Source organism: Mus caroli, unplaced genomic scaffold (genome assembly GCF_978045245.1).
Source record: "Mus caroli unplaced genomic scaffold, Mus_caroli_1 scaffold_4, whole genome shotgun sequence".
Taxonomy (NCBI): Eukaryota; Metazoa; Chordata; class Mammalia; order Rodentia; family Muridae; genus Mus; species Mus caroli.
Genome location: NW_028227259.1, coordinates 109,023,295 through 109,046,464, shown reverse-complemented (window position 1 = coordinate 109,046,464; position 23,170 = coordinate 109,023,295). Strand labels below are relative to the sequence as shown.

General features: G+C 41.6%; 3 pseudogenes; 1 reads left to right on the top strand and 2 right to left on the bottom strand.

Annotated features, from left to right (window-relative positions):
* Positions 1-9,220: 9,220 nt before the first annotated feature.
* LOC147005313 (uncharacterized) lies at positions 9,221-12,048 on the top strand (annotated as a pseudogene).
* A 2,286-nt stretch (positions 12,049-14,334) lies between these two features.
* On the bottom strand, positions 14,335-15,107 carry LOC110289174 (protein FAM220A-like; annotated as a pseudogene).
* A 7,519-nt stretch (positions 15,108-22,626) lies between these two features.
* On the bottom strand, positions 22,627-22,960 carry LOC110289175 (NADH dehydrogenase [ubiquinone] 1 beta subcomplex subunit 3 pseudogene; annotated as a pseudogene).
* Positions 22,961-23,170: the final 210 nt, after the last annotated feature.

Below are 23,170 nucleotides of genomic sequence, written 5' to 3'. Positions count from 1 at the left end.
ACTGCCCACAAAGGTGAGGAGCGGAAGCCTTTGTGGTGGGCCCTGCTCGGGGTTGGGCAGGAACCAGCAGCTTGATGCAGCCACGTGTGAGGTCTCTTAGTGTTAGCCATTCCTGGACCCAGCAGTGGCATCTTAGTAACTTCCCTCTCTGGGCTGAATCTGCAAAAAGCATTTGGAGCAGGGGCTTGTGTACAGAAACATTCTTAAGAGGATGCCAGTGGTGGGCAGGCTTGGTTCCTCTAGTAGAGTCTACAAGCTCTTCTCTATCTATCATTTTTGTTGTGATTCATTTGGAGTTAATTTTGTCTAATTCTAAAACGCATCCCAACTGTTGTGTGACAGAGAGCACGTTCTTTCAATATGTCACTGTTTTTAAGGAAACAAAAAATAGATCCATTAATTTTTGTACAGCTGCACATTTATTTAGCCTTTTAGAAAAATGTTTCTGAGACAAGCTATGTTATAACACGGTTCCCAGTCCCATGCTCCCCAGGGCACTGAACCTGCTTTCCTTTTTATTAGACTTTCTAAGTTTGAATGTTAAATGTATGTACATTTTTAAAATCACTCATTCATGTTCTGTAATTAACTGTCCTTTGCAGTGAAAGGAAAAGTGGTTTCCTGTGGAACATGTCTTCAGCCTTTTAGACTAGAACAGGAGGAATGGTTTACTGTGTACACAGTAAGGTGAAACAATGTAGACAAGAGCTAGCTCACAGACTAAAGTTTAAGGGAGTCATTTGCAGGGGTCATTATTCTGAGGCAAAGTGAGTGATTGTTTTAAATTCCTCAGCATTGATTAATTCATGCATGTTTATAGAAATTGTACAGATTGGTGGGTATACAAGTTGGGGAGGTTCTGTGGGATCAAACTTTGTTGATGTAATTATGTAAGCTGAGAAGCTGTGTGTGTGTGTCAGGTTATAGATCAGCAGCCTATATTACACATAAGGACAAGATCGTACATCATCTTATTGATGGCATTTCCTCAGCAGGGAATGGCCTGCTCTTCTTGAAAGTCACTATTGTTATTCATCTGTCCCTTGTTCTATTACCACCAGCCACAATGCAAGTTTCATGGAAATTAACTCCAGGGTTCAAAAATAGATTTGAGTTTCAGAGGTTTTTCATGTGTTCATGATGCTTAGCAGGGAGCAGATATTAAAATGCTCTTCCAAGTTGTTTTCTTTGTGGGTTCTAGAGGGCATGGGTTTTCCTGAAGTCATAAGGAGGCATGAGAGACTGCAGAGCCATAGCCACCATTCTAATCTCCATGCAGAGAGATCTGTAGAGCATGGGGCCTCACTGTTTGGAGGATGAATAGTAGGTGGACAGTGAGAAATTTAACAGTTAAAGTCACTTTGATTTTTGTTATTGTTGTTGGAGTTTGTGAGGGTTTTTTTTGTTTTGTTTTGTTTATAATACACATGTGCTCATTGGTAACATTGTTCAAGGTCACATTTAAGGGACTATACCCTTATAAAGGATCCCTACAACCAGTGCCCTCTTGGTCATAAAACAGCACAGAATGGGGCTGAAGAGATGGTCAGTGGGTAAGAGCACTGACTATTCTTATGAAGGTCCTGAGTTCAAATTCCGGCAACCACATGGTAGCTTACAACCATCTGTAATGACATCTGACACCCTCTACTGGTGTGTCTGAAGACAGATACAGTGTACTTACATATAAATAATAAATAAATCTTTAAAAAAAAAAAAAACAGCACAGAATGACAGCTTAAGCAATGTCCTGCTGACTCTTTCTCCCATCTGATTTTAATCTTTTATAACATTGCCATTTGTCAGATGGATGTGAGAGCTTCAGCCGACCTGTCTACCTTACAGGTTGAAATTGAAAATTCGGGGGAGAAAGCACAGAATGTAGCATCAGCTTTCAGGTTCAAAATGTTTTTATAATGTTCTTCTGGTTGGTATTTAGGGGAGAAAAAGTGAGTGTCAAGCTTTTTACACCAGAGTTGCCAGGTTATTGAGAAGCAAATAGGTCACATAGCAGACTGGAAGAATCCAGAAAGTTGTTCTATGTGGCTGCAAAGAGAACTTTCTGCCCGTGAGTCAAAGTGGCTCGAAATTAAAAATGAGGTTAAGAAACAGACTGAATCGATTTTGCTTGAATTTAAATAATGGCAATAAGAGATCATTGAGCAGAAGTGCAATACTTTAGAAAAGTGACCCATTTCAATTCTTCTGAGTAAATAACCAGGCTTAGGTCGTCACACATTTTTGCTCTGGAGAATGTGTTTGTAAATATTTAAGAGTATTTTTAAAGGTGTTATTTTATTTATTTATTTATTTATTTATTTATTTATTTATTTTAGTTCTTTTTTTTTTTTATGTATACAGTGCATTGCCTGCATGTATGTATGCAAGTGAGGAGAGGGCACCTGATCTCATTATACATGACTGTGTCCTACCCTATGGTTGCTGGGAATTGAACTCAGGACATTTGGAAGAACAGCCAGTTCTCTTCACCTCTGAGCCATCTCTCCAACCCAACATTTAATATTTTTGCCCAGGAGTGTCTGTTAAGTGTAATATATAATTGTAATATCAATACCCAATAATATGTATGCATTTCTTATTTTTGAATAGTTAATCAAACATAATTTTCATATTGATAAGCAAGAGTGGTTGTTTAGAAATAAACGTGCAATTACTCTTCTAATTCCACAGTCCAACCTTATGAAAGATAACACAAGACAATGACCTGAGTCTCTTTCCTGTTTTATGTGTGTTTGTCTTGCTCACGTCTGACTCGACCAGCAAGAACTTCGCTGCAACAGGATCCTTCTGCACACGTTTATTGGGAGAGCTTGATTGTAGAGGCAAAGAGACCCGGAGCCCAGAACTGGTGCTGCTTATATAGGTCTAGGAGAGGCGTGTCTCACACCCGGATTGGTTATGCACTATGCCTCATTTGCATGTTCCTCATCTGATTGGTTACTCTCTCTCTCAGTATCTCACAGTACCTCATTAACATACCTCATTTGCATGTCTCTCATCTGATTGGTTATTCTCTCAGTACCTCATTATCATACCTCATTTGCATGTCTCACATCTGATTGGTTATTCTCTTAGTACTTTGCAGAGCCTCATTATCATGCCCGGGCCAGGCAGTGTTTTGGTGAAAAACTTTACTGCATAAGTAAGCATTGGTTGTTTGCCCAAACTTATGTGTGGTGGCCAGCAGTAGCCTGCGCCACTCTGCAATGACATATGTGGCTTCCCACATGTTTGCATATATATATATACACAGACACAGGCACACAAACATATGTGCACGCGCGCGCACACACACACACACAGGCTTGGCATGAACTCTTCTGTGATGGTCATCCTCTTCAGGAAGAGCATGAGAAATGTACCTGTCAAAAATCATGCACTCCTACTCTTCATCATTTTGAATTTCTTTCTTCATTGTTTCTCTCCTTTGCATTTTCCTTTCTTTTTACTTTTCCATTTTTTTCTTTTGTTGTTGTTGTTGGTTTTCGGGACATGATTTTTCTGTATAGCCCTGGCTGTTCTGGAACTCACTCTGTAGACCAGGCTGGCCTGGAACTCGAAAGTCCACTTGCCTCTGCTTCCCAAGTTCTGGAAAAAAAAAAGGTGTGTGCCACCACTTCCCAGCTCTTTACCTTTTCATTCAAGTAATAATTCAATTAATTTTTCATTGAAACTAAATTCTTCTCCCCTCATACAGCATATCAGGTCTACAGTTTCTCCTCCCTGCATTCCTTCCAGTTACCCTGTCACCTCCTCTTTCCTCCCTCTCACAGATTCCCTCTCATTCTGTTTTCTCTTTAGAGGAGAGCAGGTTACAAGGAGAGGAGAGCCAAGCAGAACAAAACAAGACAGAGAAGGCGTGTTGAAAGCCCTTATGGGCTGGAGGAGAGTTGGCTCAGTGGTTAAGAGCACTGACTGCTCTTCCAGAGGTCCTGAGTTCAATTCCCAGCAACCACATGGTGGCTCACAACCATCGTTAATGGAATCCAATGCCCTCTTCTGGTGAAACAGCTAGCTACAGTATACTTATATACATAAAATACTCATATACATAAAATAAATTTAAAAAGTGCACTACGGGCTGGTGAAATGGCTCAGTGGTTAAGAGCACTGACTGCTCTTCTGAAGGTCCTGAGTTCAAATCCCAGCAACCACATAGTGGCTCACAACCATCCATAATGAGATCTGACACCCTCTTCTGGAGAGTCTGAAATCAGCTACAGTGTACTTACATATAATAAATAAATAAATAAATAAATAAATAAATAAATAAATAAATAAATGAAAGCCCTCATTTTGGGGCTGTCCATGGCAAGCCAATAGGAAGAAAAGAACATCAAGATCAAGCAAAGGAGTCAGAGCCATACTTCCTCCCAGAGTTAGGGTTACCACACATCACCAAGCTAAGCACCATAACATAGAAGCAGAGGACCTGGGTGAGACCCATGCAAACCCCATTTTTCCTATTTAAGTCTTTAAGTCTTTTCTGAAAACCCTGGCCATGTAAGGATTGGGTTCCCTCTGATGTACATCTCCTCAAGTTAAACCAAATATTGCTTGGCCCCTCAAAAAGGTTCAATATCAATTAGGCTCAGCACACTTTATACACAGGAGTGTTTATATGGAGGTTTTTTTAAATATTTATTTATTTATTATATGTAAGTATACTGTAGCTATCTTCAGACACTCCAGAAGAAGGCGTCAGACCTTGTTACAGATGGTTGTGAGCCACCATGTGGTTGCTGGAATTTGAACTCAGGACCTTGGGAAGTGCAGTCAGTGCTCTTACCCGCTGAGCCATCTTTCCAGCCCCTGTATATGTAGGTTTTATAGCTTGCATCAGTTTGAAGATTTTCTTTTTTGGCCTGTGGACTCTCTTGTCTCCACAAAGAAACTAGAACATAGGGGTGAAGGCTCCAAACCTGCACAAACTTGATTTTCACGTTTAGCTGGTTGTGTGAATGTTGTCCAAAACAAAGTGTCCCTTTGGTCTGGTTGCAGAGAGCAAAATGTTTTAAATGTATTCAGCATGGGTAGTTTGAGCCATCCATGGCTCACAAATCAGTGAAATATAACCTGTTCCCAACACAGAATCCATGCTGCCTATACAGGATGACCAGTTAAGACTTTGTCCTGAATTAGTAGGAATGGTCACCAGTGTCACCCTCAGAGTTCCCTGAAAGTTCCCAGGGCACTTTGTTCCTTTACAAACCTGCAATTGTCCCCTAATCCCAGCTCTGTCTCCCTGAACTCTCTCCCTACATCCCCCCTCCAAATGATCCCTACCACTTTTTTTTGCCATTTGCCTCAGTCTACCAAGAAAGTCTCTTCTATTTCTGCTTTCAAGAAATGTGTGTTTCCCCTCTACAACTCTTCTCCTTACATAACCTCTCCGGGTCTGTGGAGGATACGTAGATTAAACTTTACCTAAGAGCTAATATCCACATGTCAGGGAAAGTATAAGTCTTCCGTCATTCTAAGTCTGGGTTACCTCATGTAGGATGTTTTTACTGTAGTTCCAGTCATCAGCCTGTTGTCATGGATTCATTTTAAGTTATCATAGTTTTAGCAGCTGATTCATACTGTGTTATACAGACAAGCCACATTTTCTTTATCTGATCTTCCTCAGGGGGATACCTATGTTGTTTTTACCTCCTGACTAGTACAAACAATGCTATTATGAATATAGGTGAGAATGTGTCCATCTGGGTTGCTGCATGGAGTACCTTTTTCATATATGCCCAAGACTGATATAGCTTGGTCCTGAGGTAGTTGTATTTTCAGATTTCTGAGGCGTCATGATACTGATTTTCATATTGGCTATATTTGTCTGTACTCCTAAAAGCAGTAGAAGGTGGCACACTTGCTTTATATTCTCTCTAATATGAAAATCATTTGTGTTATTCTTCGTAACCATTCTGGCATGTTTCATATGTAATCACAACTTAGTTTTCACTTGCAATTCCATAATGAGTATGGATGGTGAATATTTCTTTAAGAGTTTCTCAGCCATTTGAGATTGTCTGTTGAGAATTCATGGTTTAAATATGTATCCTATTTTTATATGGTGTTTTTGATATTAGAACATCCAGTTTTGTGAGGTATATATATAAACATTATCAGACAATGTGGATATGGTAAAATTACTTTTCTCAATCCTTTTGTGGTCTTTTGTCCAATTAACTGGGCTTTTGCCTTACAGAAACATCACTGTTTCATTAGGTCCAATTTATGAATAGTTGATCTTAGTTTCAGTACTATTAGTATTCTGTTCAGAAGGGTGTCTCCTGTAACATTGAATTCAGTGAGGTTCTCCCTTTATACTTCTGTCAGGATCAATATGTCTGGTTTTATTTTAAGTCGTTGGAAATCTATTTGGAAATGAGTTTTGTGCATTGAAAGAAGACAAATCTCTTTCCATACATCTCCATGTCGAACTACAGTTTAACAAGCACCACTTTGCTAAGCCAAGTGTGGCCCTGGTTGGCACAGGTAGACATGGTTCATGGCCCCCCCCTGCCCCCCAGGCACTGATGTGAGCTGTCATGAGTGTTGATGGCTGTTGTAGGTATAAGTAAGTCTTATTTGTGTAATCATGTACAAATTTTCTGGACCCACTCACAGAGGACTCTTTTCTCTGAAATCAGAGGATTTCATTTTCAGAGGAATGTCTTCCCTGTGAATGCTAATGACTCCATGCTGGTTAGAAACTGCTGGAGTCCTGGAGGTGAGGGTGTGGCTATGTCACAGCCAAGTTGTGAAAACTGAGATTTCAGGACAGCTTTTAAGGCTATGCAAAAAAGCTCTAAATACATGAGCTTGAAAATATATGCTTTCTCAACTCTGCCAAAAATAAGGATGCAAGAGGAATCATATGAGGGGCTTTTTAAGGATTCTAAAGGAACCAAGTTAGTTACCCTGTGAGCCAGCAAGTGAGAAAGATACAAAGGCAAGGAGATTAAAAGACATGCACATTCCACAGTTCAAGGTCTGTTTGGCCAGGCAAAAGGCCATTCCCAGGAGAGGTAAATTGTAATCTGATGACTTTGTGCAATTGAACTGGCTTCTGAAGTATGCTTAAGAAAGGCTAATAGATCCCTGAATTCTTTTGCATTGTTAAGGAAAAAAAAATGTATGCTTCCGGTCCCTTAAGAATCTAAGAACTTGAGCTGGGCGTGGTGGCACACGCCTTTAATCCTAGCACTTGGGAGGCAGAGGAAGGCGGATTTCTGAGTTCGAGGCCAGCCTGGTCTACAAAGTGAGTTCCAGGACAGCCAGGACTACACAGAGAAACCCTGTCTCGAAAAACCAAAAAAAAAAAAAAAAAAAAGAATCTAAGAACTTGTGCCTTGTGATGGTGATTCCTGAAATACTCAAGGAAACCTTGAATAAATGATTGGATTGATATGTAAAATAATGATTAGATTTGGGTTTTACTGGAGTTGCTGTATCTAGACAAATGTTAAGGATAAAAAGAGAAAACTACTTGGAGATCTTTCTCTCTCTCTCTCTCTCTCTCTCTCTCTCTCTCTCTCACACACACACACACACACACACACACACAGAATAAGCATGACATGGACAGAGAGATCTCCAGGGAAGAAACAGAAGAGAGAGAGCAGCAGACTTAAAAAGATGTCTCAAGCAGAACACAGGTCTTGAGTTAGAATCCACTGTTTGACTTCTTGTCATGTTTTTGCTGTTCCCAGGCACCCCTTGTCTCAGAACCCCTATCAGAGCCAATGTGGGTCATTGGCACCACTTGTTTAAGGTCCTGTTTTTCTCATTGGGTCTAGGTGGATTCCTTTAGACACTCCAGGTGTCCATATGTGGTTTGAATTGTCTCTGTGTCTTCAACTCTATTCCATTATTCAAGCTGTGTGTCTATATGCCAGTACTATGTAGTTATTTTTCTGCTCCAGATTGTTGTAGCTCTCCTGGGTTTTTGTCCTGGGAGCTGGAAATTGTCATTTCATGCTCTGTAAACATTTTTGGCATTTTGTCAGGGATTGTGTTGAATTTGTAGATTACTTTTGTGAAGATTTGTGTTTTGACTGCATCAATCCTACCAATTCATGAGCATGAGAAAGTTTCCCATCTTCTTATGTCTACTTCAGTTTCTTTAACTAATTCAACTTGTCATGCAAATCTTTCATTTGCTTTTTTAAAGTGACTTGCTTTTTAAATGTTACTCTGACACATTTCATATGTTATTTATTATACTGTTGCTCTGATTTTTTTCACAGTCCATTTGTCAGTTTGATATATGAGGTATACAGAAGGGATATTGATTTAATTTACAGTTTTCAGTTAATCTTGTACCAGCCAGTTTCCTGAAAGTGTTTATAAGCTATAGAAAGTTGGTAGTAGAATTCTTTGTATCAGTAAGGTCCTATCATCTCCCAGTTAGGATAATTTGAATTTTAACTCTTCAAATTATATCCCCTGGATCTCTTTCAACATATTGAGTACAGATATAGACACTGATCAGCCTTGTCTTGTTCCTCGTATTGAGGAATTCTTCTGAGTTTACCTTAATTCAATTTTATGTTGTCTGAATTTTGAGAGTTGATTTTCCTTAGTATGCTTTTTATATCCCTTGTGTCCCTAAAGCTTTTCTTAAATTCACAGAGGTCTTCCTCTCTTTGTGTTCTGAGTGCTGGGACTGAAGAAATGCACTTACATTCCCAGCTTAACCCCTAAAGTTTTATGATACTAATTTCTCTCTCTCTCTCTCTCTCTCTCTCTCTCTCTCTCTCTCTCTCTCTCTCTGCGTGTGTGTGTGTGTGTGTGTGTGTGTATGTGTGCCTCTCTCTTTCCCTCCCTGTCTCTCCTAGCAAAAGAATTTGATCCTTATTTTATTTGTAGGAATATTTTGTCTATACCCATGGTTTTGTACAGTGTTCATGCCTGTTGAGCAGGAAGGCAAGGAGGTTGTGTTAAAGCCCCTGTACCTGAGTAATATGTAGTAGTGAGATGTTTTGTGTCCTGGAATGAAACATGGATGCTCTTGAAGAAACTTCTTTCTGCTTAGATGCTGTGGTTTTTCCATCCCCAATTTTTTTTTTTTTTTTGGCATGGACTATTGGGCACCCCCAATTTTCTATCCTTCATGTTTTCTACCCAAGGCGTTCTAGGTCACTTGGGCATCCAATCTTCTTGAGGGGCTCCCTTTAGGTATCAGATGGGGAAGCAAACCATGCTAAGAGATGAGAATGAAAATCTCACGCACAGTGACTTTGTCAACCTGGTGCAGACATGGGGGAATCTAATGCCAGCCAAATCATTGCCTACATATTTAAAATGCAATACAATTTTGGTGAAGATTTCCAGGAAACAAAGAGTCCAATCAGCCTAATTCTAGTTGTACAAGATGTTTTAAGTTTTGATTGCATTGAAATCATTTTAGAAAGTAAATGTGACCACAAGACTGGATTCTATATGTAAAATACCCAGAATTCAATGTGGTCTGTGACTGATGTCAGAGGTCATAAAGTACATTGGACAGTTCCCCTAGGGATGGTTAACAGTGTAGGGAAGAGTGTGGGATAATTGTTCTGCAGAAGTTGGCTAAGGTCTGCTTCTACAGCTAAAGGTAGGTAATGTCTGTCTTCAAATAGCAGAGGTCATGAGGTCTTTAAAAAATACATCTGAGCATTTTGAAGTGAATGAAGATTTTTTTTCTATCTCTTTCATTGAGTTCTGTCCTATGGGTGTTTACTATTCCTAGGTTTTCTAGTGAACTGTGGGTGCAAAGAAATCTACCCCCAATGCCCTGTTGGTCATTAAAGAGTGAAATTCTCCAGCAATCGGAAGAATTGGCATTAGGGAATGATGACCTCCCTATTTGACTATGCATTGGAACATGGCCAGTCCTGAAGTCATTATACAGGCAAAACAAAATGTAGTCAGAAAATTTTATTCATATATTTGTGTATACTTAATCACACATTCTTTTTTGTTTATTTATTTATTTGCTTTTTATTAGATATTTTCTTTATATACATTTCAAATGGTATCCTGAAAGTTCCCTATACCCCCTTCCACACTGCTCCCCTGCCCACCCATTCCTGCTTCTTGGCCCTAGCATGCCCCTGTTCTGGGGCATATAAAGTTTGCAATACCAAGGGGCCTCTCTTCCCAGTGATGGCCAACTAGGCCATCTTCTCCTATTTATGCAGCTAAAGATACAAGCTCTGGGGATACTGGTTAGTTCATATTGTTGTTCTACCTATAGGGTTGCAGACCCCTTCAGCTCCTTGGGTGCTTTCTCAAGCTTCCCCATTGGGGGCCCTGTGTTCCATCTTATAGATGACTGAGAGCATCCAATTCTGTATTTGCCAGGCACTGGCATAGCCTCATACGAGACAGCTATAACAGGGTCCCTTCAGCACAATCTTTCTGGCATATGCAATAGTTAATCACACCTTTTTTTTTTTTTTTGAGACAGTATTTCTCTGTATAGCCCTGGCTGTCCTGGAACTCACTTTGTAGACCAGGCCAGCCTCGAACTCAGAATCCACCTGCCTCTGGGAACAAAAAACCCATGGAAGGAGTTACAGAGACAAAGTTTGGAGCTGAGACAAAAGGATGGACCATCTAGAGACTACCATATCCGGGGATCCATCCCATAATCAGCCTCCAAACACTGACACCATTGCATACACTAGCAAGATTTTGTTGAAAGGACCCTGATATAGCTTTCTCTTGTGAGACTATGCCAGGGACTAGCAAACACAGAAGTGGGTACTCACAGTCAGCTATTGGATGGATCACAGGGCTCCCAATGGAGGAGCTAGACTAAGTACCCAAGGAGCTAAAGGGATATGCAACCCTTTAGGTGGAACAACAATATGAACTAGCCAGTACCCCCTGGAGCTCATGTCTCTAGCTGCATATGTATCAGAAGATGGCCTAGCCAGCCATCAGTGGAAAAAGAGGCCCATTGGTCATGCAAACTTTATATGCTTCAGTACAGGGGAACGCCAGGGCCAAGAAGTGGGAATGGGTGGGTAGTGGAGTGTGGGGAGGGTATGGGGGGCTTTGGGATACCATTGGAAATGTAAGTGAGGAAAATACCTAATAAAAAAATAAAAAAAAAAGAACACATACTTGAGTGAAGCCCTATGCATGTAACCAATGTGTTAAAGCCTTTGATTACCACAGCCATCTGCCAAGACATAAAAGGACACATACTGTAGTGAATCCCTATGAATGTAACTAGTTTGGTACAGCCTTTTTTTGTCACACCCATCTTCAAAGCCATAAAAGAACATATACTGGAAGGCAACCCTATGAATGTAATCAGTGTGGGAGAGCATTTGCATATCACAGGGATTTTCAAAGGCATAAAAGAACACATACTGGTGAGAAGCCCTATGAATATAAATAATGTGGTAAAGCCTCTGCATGTCACAGTGCTCTTCAAAGGCATAAAAGCTCACATTCTGGAGAAAAGCCTTGTGAAAGTAAACAATGTGGTAAAGCCTTTGCTCATCATAGCCATCTTCAAAGCCATAAAAGAACACATACTGGAGAGAAACCGTAAACACTGTGGCAAAGCATTTGCAGAAAACACTAATCTTCAAAAGCATAAAAAAAAACCCTACACTGGAAAGACTATGTATGTAACCAATGTGATAAAGCCTTTGCTCATCACAGCTATCTTCAAATCCATGGAAAGACACATAGAGGCAATAAACACTATGCATGTACCCAATGTCGTACGTGCTTTCATATAACAGTAATCTTCCATGCCATAAAAGACATGTACTGGATAGAAGCCCTGTGAATGTAACCAGTGTAGTAAAGCCTTTTCACAGGAGAGTTTTCTTCAGAGTCATAAAAGAACACATAGTGGAGAGAAGCCCTATGAATGTAAACAATGTGTTAAAGCCTTTGCTCGTCACAGCCATCCTCAAAGCCATAACCGGACATATACTGGAGAGAAACACTATTCATGGAACCAATGTGTTAAAGTGTTTTCACATAACTAATCTTTAGAGTCACAAAAGAAAACATACTTGACAGAATCTCTGTCGATGTAAACAACGTGGTAAAGCCTTTGCACAAGGGCATTAAAAACCTAGATTGCAGTGAACTCTTATGAATGTAGTCAACTTGATTAAGACTTTGCATATCAGAGTCTCTTTTTGCATGAAAAGAATCATACAGCAGAGAAATTGTGTGTATGCATGTTGAAAGAAGGAAAGCTGAACTCTCCATGAACTCTTCAGTTCAGGGTCCTCTTACCCCTCCCATCCAGAGACTGTTCCCGGAGCACTCCTGAACTTTTTACCCCAAGGTACCCCCTCCCAATTGGAAACTGCTCCAGGAACATTTTTTAGATAAGGGGTCTCCTGGAAAAAACCTAGTCCTACCCCTCCTAACTGAAGACTATGCCAAGAACATTTTTGAGATAGGGGCCTCCTGGTACTACACCAGAATGATCCAATAGATCGAGTACATTGCCAAAATATAGGACACGACCCCTTGGTTATGTAAAGCCCCTTGGCAGAACACCTTGGTGACGTAAAACTTGTACTTTTCCCCTGGCTATTTCCTATAAAAGCCTGTGAAAAGTTTGGGCCAATTGCCGAATCTCCTCTGCACCTTGCTGGCTGCATGAGTTTCGACCCCAGATATCTGGTATATGTGCTTTTTTTATGTGCTTTCTTGTCGTTGCTGTATTAAATCTTACTCTCTATACATCTTAAGTTCGGTCTCAGTGTCTTCTTGGGTGCGCGGCTGTCCCGAGGCTTGAGTAAGTGCCTCCCTTTGGGAGTTTTTGAGTCTTTCACATGTAACTCTTTTGTCTAATCGTCTCATGCTTTTTCTCCTAGTTAAATACCTTGCCTAGTTTGAAATGAAAATGTGGGCTTTTTTTGTTGTCATATGTTATTTCTTGTTCAGTTGATATCCACAAAAGCCTGACCTGCTATTTTTTGAAGGGGGTGGACAAGGAGTGGATCTTGGGACCATGGTAGATTGGAAAAGTCATGGAGAACTGAAGGGGAGGGGAAACAACCCAGGATTGGAACCTTCAGCCTATAAAGTTTCCTGCTTGCAAGGTGTACTGGGTCAATAGTAGCACAGAACTTGTGGTGGTAACCAAATATTGACTGGTTTAATTGGAGGCACATGAAAGATGAAGGAGCCTGTAACTGACACTGACTGGTAAATCAGAAAGTAGAAGCAAGATAAGCAAGAATCATATTTTAGAACCAAACATGACTGCCCCTTGCCCATCACCCACCCCCTCCCCCCAAAAAAAGCTTAATGATATTCTGCTCTTTTTATAGATTGCTATTTCAACTGTCATTAAAGTCTGCCTTCATCAGGGCCATGGGAATAGTATAAATGACCCACACCTAAAGTAAGCACATCATGACTACTGCCATGTAAATAAAAAGGAGAATTTTTTTATTATGCTAAAGAGCAGATTTTATTATTTTCCCAAAACACTAAAATAGCCCATGGCATAGTAATTTAGGACACAATATGAATGACATGTACAGTCAGGTCCCCCCAACTCCCCCATGGTTCTTTTTAACAATGTCTTGGGTAGGGAGGCTTTAAAATGTCCACTCTTTAAATTTCCCTTATTAATGTTATCAAAAAGCCACAATGGGAGAGTTATTTTGGAGAAAAAAAATCTTAATGTAAAAGAAATCACAAGTCCTGGGCCAGGATAAAGTAAAATTCATCATTTGCCATCTGTGTTCTGTCGGCAGAAAAGTCTTAAACTCTTCTGTAATTTAAAATTATCCTAAATGTAATATTGCAACTTCTCCAAAATGCCTCCCTTAAAAACTGCAACTCAGGGAAGAGAGGGGCATGTCAGAAGTGACCTCTAGCTTCAGGTCACTGAGTCAGTACAATGCAGAAATGGCAAGCAAGGCTCTTCATGACTGAAGGAAGGCTGACAGGAAGTGGAGGGCATAGCCTACAGGTCTCCACTTCCATCAGATGGCCAGAGGTGAGCTGAGGCAGGCTGCATCTCGATGCTAGCCCTTGAGGATGGGTCTCCATGATTTGGAACCCTGTGCTAAATGGTTCCTGTCTGATCATATATGGGATAGATCAATCATTTTCCCTGAGGGAGAGGTTTTCCCAGTTCTGAGCATCTTTCTGAAATGATTGAAAACATGCTCGAAAATGTTCTTCTGCATCAACTAGCGAGTGCCTGGTTCACAGGACACAGCAAGAACTGAGTGGCTGCAGCATACGCCAAACTTAATGCAAAAGAAACTGTAAGACAACCTTTAAAATTAATCTGCTATTATTTGTTCTGCTTGAACCTTAACTATGGCATCAGAGACTTGCTAATCTGGAAGACTGTAGAGCCAGTGACCCCACGACTATGTGCAGACCATCTGAAGTACTTGAAAGAGTTTCTCATCTTCTATTGTTTTCTCTGAAAGCACGGGATTGAATAGGTCAAGGGACACACATCTCATCATGTCTTCTGGTAGGACTTCATAATAGGGGTAAGCATATGGCAACTGGCACAGCTCAGAGTATCGGTGGGACTGTTCTTACCCGGTGCCTAGCCCTTGGGGACAGCACTTAGGGGTTCACCTCTTAGGAATCACACTTCCCTTAGTTTTGGATGGCCTGGCCGTCCTGACACCCAGGACTCTCCTTTGAGGTACTGTTCACGGTTGCCTGTGGCTCTGGACTCTTCCTGGCCAGTCAGTTCCTAGTGCATCCTGGATGACATGGGACACCCCAGCTAGTTGTTCTTCTGAAGGAGCAGGGGACAGAGCCACAGCCTTGCCTAGGGAGGCTGCTGGTGCTGAAATTCTCCCCATTGATCCCTTCAGTGACTGAAACACTTGAAGCCACTGTGAAGAGGTTGGCTTTGCTCTGACCATGCTTCATTTCTGAGGATGCTGCCTTCATGGCACGTGATTTTCCATAGCTATGTGCTACAGGCTAGTCTGTCCAAGAAGGCTCAACTGAGGGGCTGGGGTTCCTCTCCTGACTTCTTTTCTTAAGACCACATGCTGTTTCTCCGGGTCATCTCCTTGTGACTGCTTTACACTGGCCAGGCAAACACCCAGGGTCCCTGTCCCAGCCATCATGCTTTGTGCCCTCTGATGCAGAGAGTGGGGTGAGGCCTATCAGTCAAGGATGGCCTTCAGTGGATCTCAATATGAACCTGCAAGCCACGTTGAACATCATGGACACCATGATGTAGAGGTAGGGAAAGTTGATGTGCAGCAGCCAAGCCAGGTCAAAGAATATGAGCAGTAGCCCCTTGCAGACGACCCCATAGGAGCGGGCAGCAGCTGAGGGCAGCAGCTGGACAGCCAGATCCGTGTAACAGAGCCAGGATGCTCCCACTACCTGGCTGCCCTCCCTCTCTGTGCCCCATTGCCTAAGACCTCCTCCCCCAGGGCCAGTGCTCAACGATCTCAGGGACCAAGGGACACCAGCAGGTTGGCAGGCCACTTGGGAGCTGAGTCTGCACATCACTCCCCACAAGCTACCACCTGCCTTCCCAGCTGGGCTTCAGAGCCTAAACGGAGAAATTTTTAATGATGTGTGAAAGTATGAGTTATAAAAGAGAAGAAATAGTAAATAAACAAATTTTGACTTTGTGTGTGTTGAATTACAAATGTACTGATTTTTTAAAAATATTTTGTATACTCATTTATTTGCTTTATGTATATCAGTACACTGTAGTTGTCTTCAGACACATGAGAAGAGGGCATCGATTCTATTGTAGGCGGTGTGAGCCACCATGTGGTTACTGCGAATTTAACTTTGGAAGAGCAGTCAGTTTTATTTTCATTTTCTATTCATTTATTTTTTTGTAGAACATGATTTTAATATTTTCAATTGTTAATATTCAATGAACAGAATAGTTATTTTAAGATATAGTTCCTTGTTATGTCTCCCTTTTCATTTCTGATTTTATTAATTTGGATACTGTCTCTGTGCCCTCTGCTTAGTCTGGTTAAGGAATTATCTGTCTTGTTGATTTTCTCAAAGAACCAGCTCCTGGTTTTGTTGATTCTTTGTATGCTTCCTCTTGTTTGTATTTGGTTGATTTCAGCCATGAGTTTGCTTATTTCCCATAGTCTACTCCTCTTGTACTTGCTTTTTTTTTTTTTTTTTTTTTTTGGTTGTAGAGCTTTCCTTCCTTCCTTCCTTCCTTCCTTCCTTCCTTCCTTCCTTCCTTCCTTCCTTCCTTCCTTCCTTCCTTCCTTCCTTTCTTTCTTTCTTTCTTTCTTTCTTTCTTTCTTTCTTTCTTTCCTGGTTTTTCGAGACAGAGTTTCTCTATAGCCCTGGCTGTCCTGGAACTCACTCTATAGACCAGGTTGTCCTCCAACTTAGAAATTTACCTGCCTCTGCCTCCCAAGTGCTGGGATTAAAGGCATGAACCACTGTGCCTGGCATTCTAGAGTTTTGAAGTGTGCTGTCAGGCTGCTAGTGTAAGCTGTCTCCAGTTTATCTTTGGAGGCACTTAGAGCTATGAGTTTTCCTCTTAGTTAGCACTGCTTTCATTGTTTTCCATAAGTTTTGGTATGATGTATCTTTATTTTCTTCATTGACCAAGTAATCATTGAGTAGAGCGTTGTTAAGCTTCCATGTGTATGTGTACTTTCTGTTATTATTGTTGGTATTTAAGACCAGCCTTAGTCTGTGGTGATCTGATAGGGTGCATGGGATTATTTCATTCTTCTTGTATGTGTTGAGGCCTGTTTTGTGACCAATTGTATGGTCAGTTTTGGAGACGGTACCATGAGGTGCTGAGAAGAAGGTATATTCTTTTGCTTTAGGATGAAATGTTCTATAAATATTTGTTAGATCTATGTAGTTCATAATTTCTGTTCATTTCACTCTGCCTTTATTTAGTTTCTATTTCCATAATTGGTCCATTGCTGAGAGTGGAGTGTTGAAGTCTCCCACTACTATTGTGTGGGGTGCAAAGTGTGCTTTGAGCTTAGTAAAGTTTCTTTCATGAAACTTTACTAAATTCCCTTGCATTTGGAGCATCAATGTTCAGAACTGAGAGTTCATTTTGGTAGACTTTTCTTTTGGCCAGTATGAAATGTCCTTCCTTGATCACTTTTGGCTGAAAGTTTATTTTATTTTCTATTAGAATTGCTACTCCAGCTCATTTCTTGGGATCACTTCCCTGGAAAATTGTTTTCTAAAATTTTATTCTAAGGTAGTCTGTCTTTGTTACTGAGGTGGTTTTCCCGTATGCAGCAAAATGCTGGGTCCTGTTTACTTACCCAGTCTGTTTGTCTATGTCTTTTTTGGAGGAAGTGAGTCCATTGATGTTAATAGATAGCAAGGAAAAGTCATTGTCACTTCCTGAAATTTCTGTTGTTAGAGATGGAATTGTATTTGTGTGTGTCTTAATCAGGGTTTTACTGATGTGAACAGACACCATGACCAAGGCAAGCCTTATAAAAACAACATTTAATTGGGGCTGGATTACAGGTCAGAGGCACAGTCCAGTATCATCAAGGTGGGAGCATAGCAATATCCAGGCAGGCATGGCGCAGGCAGAGCTGAGAGTTCTACGTCTTCATCCAAAGGTGCTGGTGGAAGACTGACTTCTAGGCAACTAGGGTGAGGATAAAGGTGTACCCACACCCACAGTGACACACCCACTCCAACAAGGTCACACCTATTCCAACAAGGCCACACCTCCAAATGGTGCCACTCCCTGATCCAAGAATATACAAACCATCACATTCCACTCCCTGGCCCCCATAGACTTGTTCAAACCCATGAGTCTATAAGGGGACCATACTTAAACATAACATAATGCAAAATGCATTTAGTCCAACTTTCAAAGTCCTCATAGTATATAGCAGTCTCAACAATGTTAAAAGTCCAAAGTTCAAGGTCTCTTCTGAGATTCATCCCATCACTAAACTGTAATCCCCAAAGAAAGACAGGAAACCAGCTGGGCAAATTCCAAACTCTGCATCTCCATGGCTGATGTCAAAGCAGTCTTCAGATCTTGACTCCTTTTTCATCTTTGTTGACTGTAACAATCTGCTTTCTCCTGGGCTGGTTCCACTCCCTGTTAGCAGCTTTCCTTAGCATGTATCCCATGGCTCTGGCATCTTTAACATCTTTGAGTCTCCAAGGCAATTTCAATGTTATAGCTTCTTGTTTCCATGTCTGGGATTCCACTTGATCTTTTGGACTCCTCCCAATGTCTGGCATCACGTCTCCAGCTCTGCCCTCAGTAGCACTCTAAGCTCAGGTTGATCCATTTCACTATGGCTGCTGTTCTTGGTGGTCATCCCATGGTACTGACATCTCCAATACACTGGGGTATTCCACTCCAACTAGGCTTCTCCAATAGCCTCTCATAGGTTCTCTTCATGGTGCCAAGCATCAAATCCTTTGCCCAACCCCTTCAGTGCTGGGCCATCAACTACAGCTGAGGCTATACCTTCTCCAATGGCCTTCCATGACCTCTCACAGTGCCAAGCCTCAGCTGTTTTTCATGACACCTTCATGCCTTCAAAACCAGTACCACCTGGGTGACTCATACACATTACCAAGTCCAGCTGCAGCATGAGGTATTGAAAGACCCCGCGAGGAGCCCCTTGCTCAGGCCTCAGGACAATAGCGGACACCCAAGAATACACGATAGACCAAGCTTGATGTAAACCACATGAGGCTTTATTCGGGGAAAGCCAGAGCTCTGGGGATGACTCATATCCCACGCAGGGGTAGAGGAGTCAACCTCGAGGTGAAAGAGGTCCCAGTTTTTATAGGCCCTCAGGGGAGAAAGGAGAAGGGGGGAGTAGGGTATTTCCAGATCTAAACAATATCTATTCTCAAGAAATGGGTATGGGAGGGGTACAAGGAAAGAGTCTGGTGCAGGTGTAGCAGCTCCGGATTGGCCAGGCTGTGGTTGCTGGGGAGATTTTCTGACTTTTTCTCAGCAACCAATATCACAAACACCTACCTGGCAATGGGCTTTTTCAGTGGGCACAGACATGGGTTCAAGGAGTCAAAACATTGGCAGACACACGGGTTCAAGGAGTGGCCAGAGCATTCATTGTGCACCTCTATTTTTCTAAGTCAGTGAAGTTAATTCTACTAACAAATCTATTTTGCCAATTTCAGGACTTCTGTGACCTTTTACATTCTTTCAGGATCTTTCAGTACAACTTTGGCTATATCTGGAACACAGCTTCTTTGTGCTCCCAGAAAACAACTCCCAGATTTCAACTCAGTGATGCTGGTCTCTTCTTAATCATTGCTAATGTCTTAACTCCAGCTAACCAGCATCAATTGTCCCAGTAGTTCCTTCCATTCTTAACTCTAGAGCCAGTGCCACATGGCTGAAGCTGCCGAGTTCTGCTGCTTACAGAAACTAGATCCCCTTATACTATTACATTATCACTGGCTTTATGTTTTCCAAATTCTTCACTGCCTAAACTTGGCTATGCTGGTCCTTGCTCTGTAGATTGACCTTGATTGCAGAGATCAGCATGCCTGTCTCATGGGATTAAAGGTGTGTACCACCATGCCTTGATCTAAATTAAGCTGGGTAGGATCTTGCCCCAAGGTCCCACTCCCTTAATCTGTTATTTCCTAGAACACAGGATTTTGCTCCATTTCACTTCCTGGTATGCCTTTAATACTCGAACCATATATTTTATATTTGGCCTTTCTAAGCTTGCTATGCTTTTTCAAACTTCTCTTTGTGAGACTTAATCAGAGAACAAAGTCTCTGCTGGGCTTTTATAAAACTTCCTTTGTCAATGCAATTAATGCAATTAATCCAAGTCCTTTCACCTTAGCATCTGGCAGACTTTTCAGACAAGGGCAAAAAGTAGACACATTCTTCACCAAAATACCACAAAAATAGTCTTTATGCCACATACTGAAAGTCTTCTCCTTTGACATCTCTTGGGCCAGGTCAACAGGGTTCAAGTTACTCCCAGCAACAAAGTCTTCCATATTCCTACTACTATGACCCATTAAGCCCCATTTAAAGCATTCCACTGAGTTCCAAATCCAAAGTCCAAAAATCCACATTCTTTCAAATAAAAGCATGGTCAGGCCTATCACAGCAATACCCCACTCCCAGTACCAATTTCTGTCTTAGTCAGGGTTTTACTGCTGTGAACAGACACCATGACCAAGGCAAGCCTTATAAAAACAACATTTAATGCTGCTGGCTTACAGGTTCAGAGTCCCTTGGATCAGGGAGTAGCACCATTTGGAGGTGTGGCCTTGTTTGTATAGGTGTGAACTGGTTGGAGTGGGTGTGTCACTGTGGGTGTGGGCATAAGATCTTCACCCTAGTTGCCAGTATCATCAAGGTGGGAGCATGGCAGTATCCAGGCAGGCATAGCACAGGCACAGAGCTGAGCCTTCTATGTCTTCATCCAAAGGTGCTACTTGAAGACTGATTTCCAGGCAACTAGGGTGAGGATCTTATGCCCACACCCACAGTGACACACCCACTCCAACCAGTTCACACCTATACCAACAAGGCCACACCTCCAAATGGTGCCACTCCCTGATCCAAGAATATACAAACCATCACAGTGTAGCTATCTTCTTTTGGGTTTGTTGAAAGGTCACTTTCTTGCTTTTTCTAGGGTGTAGTTTCCTCCAGTTTTCCATCTATTATTCTTTGTAGGGCAGGATTTATGAAAAGATACTGTTTATCATTGAATATCTTGGTTTTTCCAACTATGATAATTGAGAGTTTTGCTGGGTATAGTACCCTGGGTTGGCATTTATGTTCTTTCAGGTCTGTATGACATCTGCCCAGGGTCTTCTAGCTTTCACAGTCTCTCTCGTGAAGTCTGGAATAATTCTGATAGGTCTGCATTTATATGTTCCTTGACTTTTTCCCTTACTGCTTTTCATATTCCTTCTTTGTTTACTGTATTTAGTGTTTTGATTACTATGTGACAGGAGGCATTTCAATACTTCTCTAGTCCATTCTTTTTGGAGTTTTGCAGGCTTCTTGTATGTTCATGGACATTCCTTTCTTTGGGTTAGGGAAGTTTTCTTCTATAATTTTGTTGAAGATATTTACTGGCCCTTTAAGTTGGGGGAAATTTTCACTCTCTTCTATACCTATTCTCTTTATATTTGGTCTTCTCATTGTGTCCTGTTTTTCTCGGGTGTTTTTGGTTAGAAGCCTTTTCCTTTTTGCGTTTTCTTGGACTGTTGTATCCATGTTTTCTATGTTATCTTCTGCCCCTGAGATTCTCTCTTCTATCTCTTGTATTCTGCTGGTGATGCTTGCATCTATGACTCCTGATCTCTTTCCTAGGTTTTCTAACTCCAGTGTTTACTCCCTTTGTCATTTCTTAATGTTTCTATTTGCATTTTTAGATCTTGGATGGTTTTCTTCATTTCCTTCACCTGTGTAATTGTGTTTCCCTGTAATTCTTTAAGGGATATTTATGTTTCCACTTTAAGACCCTTTACCTGTTTACATGTGTTCTCATGTATTTCTTTAAGGGTGTTATTTATGTCCTTCTAAAAGTCCTCTCTCATCTTCATGAGAAGTAACTTTAGAACTGAATCTTGCTTTTCTGGTGTGAAGGTGTATCCAGGACTTCCTGTGGTGGGAGAATTGGGTTCTGATGATGCCAAATGACCCTGGTTTTTGTTGATTATGTTCTTAAGCTTGCCTCCTGCCTTTTGATTATTTCTAGTGTTTCCTGCCATGGCTATATCTGCCTGCAGCCTGTTCTACCTGTGATCTTGGTTGTGGTCGAACTCCTCAGAGTTCAGCTATCTCTGGCATTCTGTGACACTGAGATCCTGGGTCTGTCAATGCTCCTGGGAGTCAAGCTGCCTCTGGGACCCTGAGATCCTGGTGTCACCAAGCTCCTGGGATCCTGGGATCCCTTGTTCCTGAGGATATTAGCACCTGGGAGTGGAGCTTCTTTGTGGTGTTGTGGGACTGGCTGCAGATTTTGCATCCAAGCTCTGTTTAGGGCACCTCTGATCCTATTATTCTGGGCATGTTAGAGCACCTGGGAGTGGAGCTTCCTGTTAGTGTGTGGTGCTGGCTTCGGAGTTTGTGGCCAACATCTGCTCAGGGCACCAACCCAGACCTGAAGGAACCTGCTTCACTGGTCTGGCAGAGTTCTATGGTGCAAGGGTTCTATTGGTCACAGTTTCTCCTGATGTTAAGGCAGATGTTGTGTCCTCCTCACCTCTGATCCTGTGATCCTGTGAGTGTTAAAACAACTGAGAGGGTATCTTCCTGTGGGTGTTGTGGGACTGGCTACAGAGTTCGAACCCCAGAATTTCTCAGGGCACCACCGCAGACCAGAAGGCACCTCTGCTACTGCTCAGGTGGAGCTTCTGGGTGCCTGGGTCCCCCTGATACCCAAAATCAGTGCTCTTAATCACTGAGCCATCTCTCTAGCCCTGGTGAAGAGTTCTTTATGATCCAGGTCATTAGACTCTCATTGGCTTCTGGGAAAGACACCTGTCTTTAGCTTGTATCATGATTATCCTTTTTTTAAAATTATTTATTAGTTATGAAAACAACAGTTTTGTTTACTTTATCAAACCATACTAATATTCTTTCAAGGACAAACATACAGCCAAGGATGCTACAGTGAGAGAATCTTATTACAAAAGAGACTTCCCAAGGTGCTGCTTCTTATCATTATTTTGGAAATCCAGGAAATATTCAGTCCCTCAAGCTACCACATATGCCGCAATCCCCCATTTGAATCCTTTTAATATTACACTTGTGAAGGTGATGTTGCCTGCAAAGCTGCCCATGTAACTGCAAGCCTCATTGAGATCCTATGGATCCCTCAGCCATCAGGTAGCAAGGTTCTTCCACATTGTTTATAGTGGCTTTCCTCCAATTTTTTTGTTGTCTGTAATCTGGGAGTTCCATTTTTCCATGGCCATGGCCAAGTTCATGTTCATGTTCATGTCCGTACCCAGCATCCATGTGTTACATCAATCTGAATTCCTGGGACACTCAATATTTAACCTTTCAGCCGGAGCCAACCGGAAATGGACAAATCAATTACCTATGTGCAGTTATTACAGCTTAAGATATTAGAAGTTCTTAGTTCCTGGGTAGGAACTTTTGACAGTTGTTTTAAAAGATGTGATTCCAAACTATCGACTGAATGTTTGTAATTATTCTCATGGACAA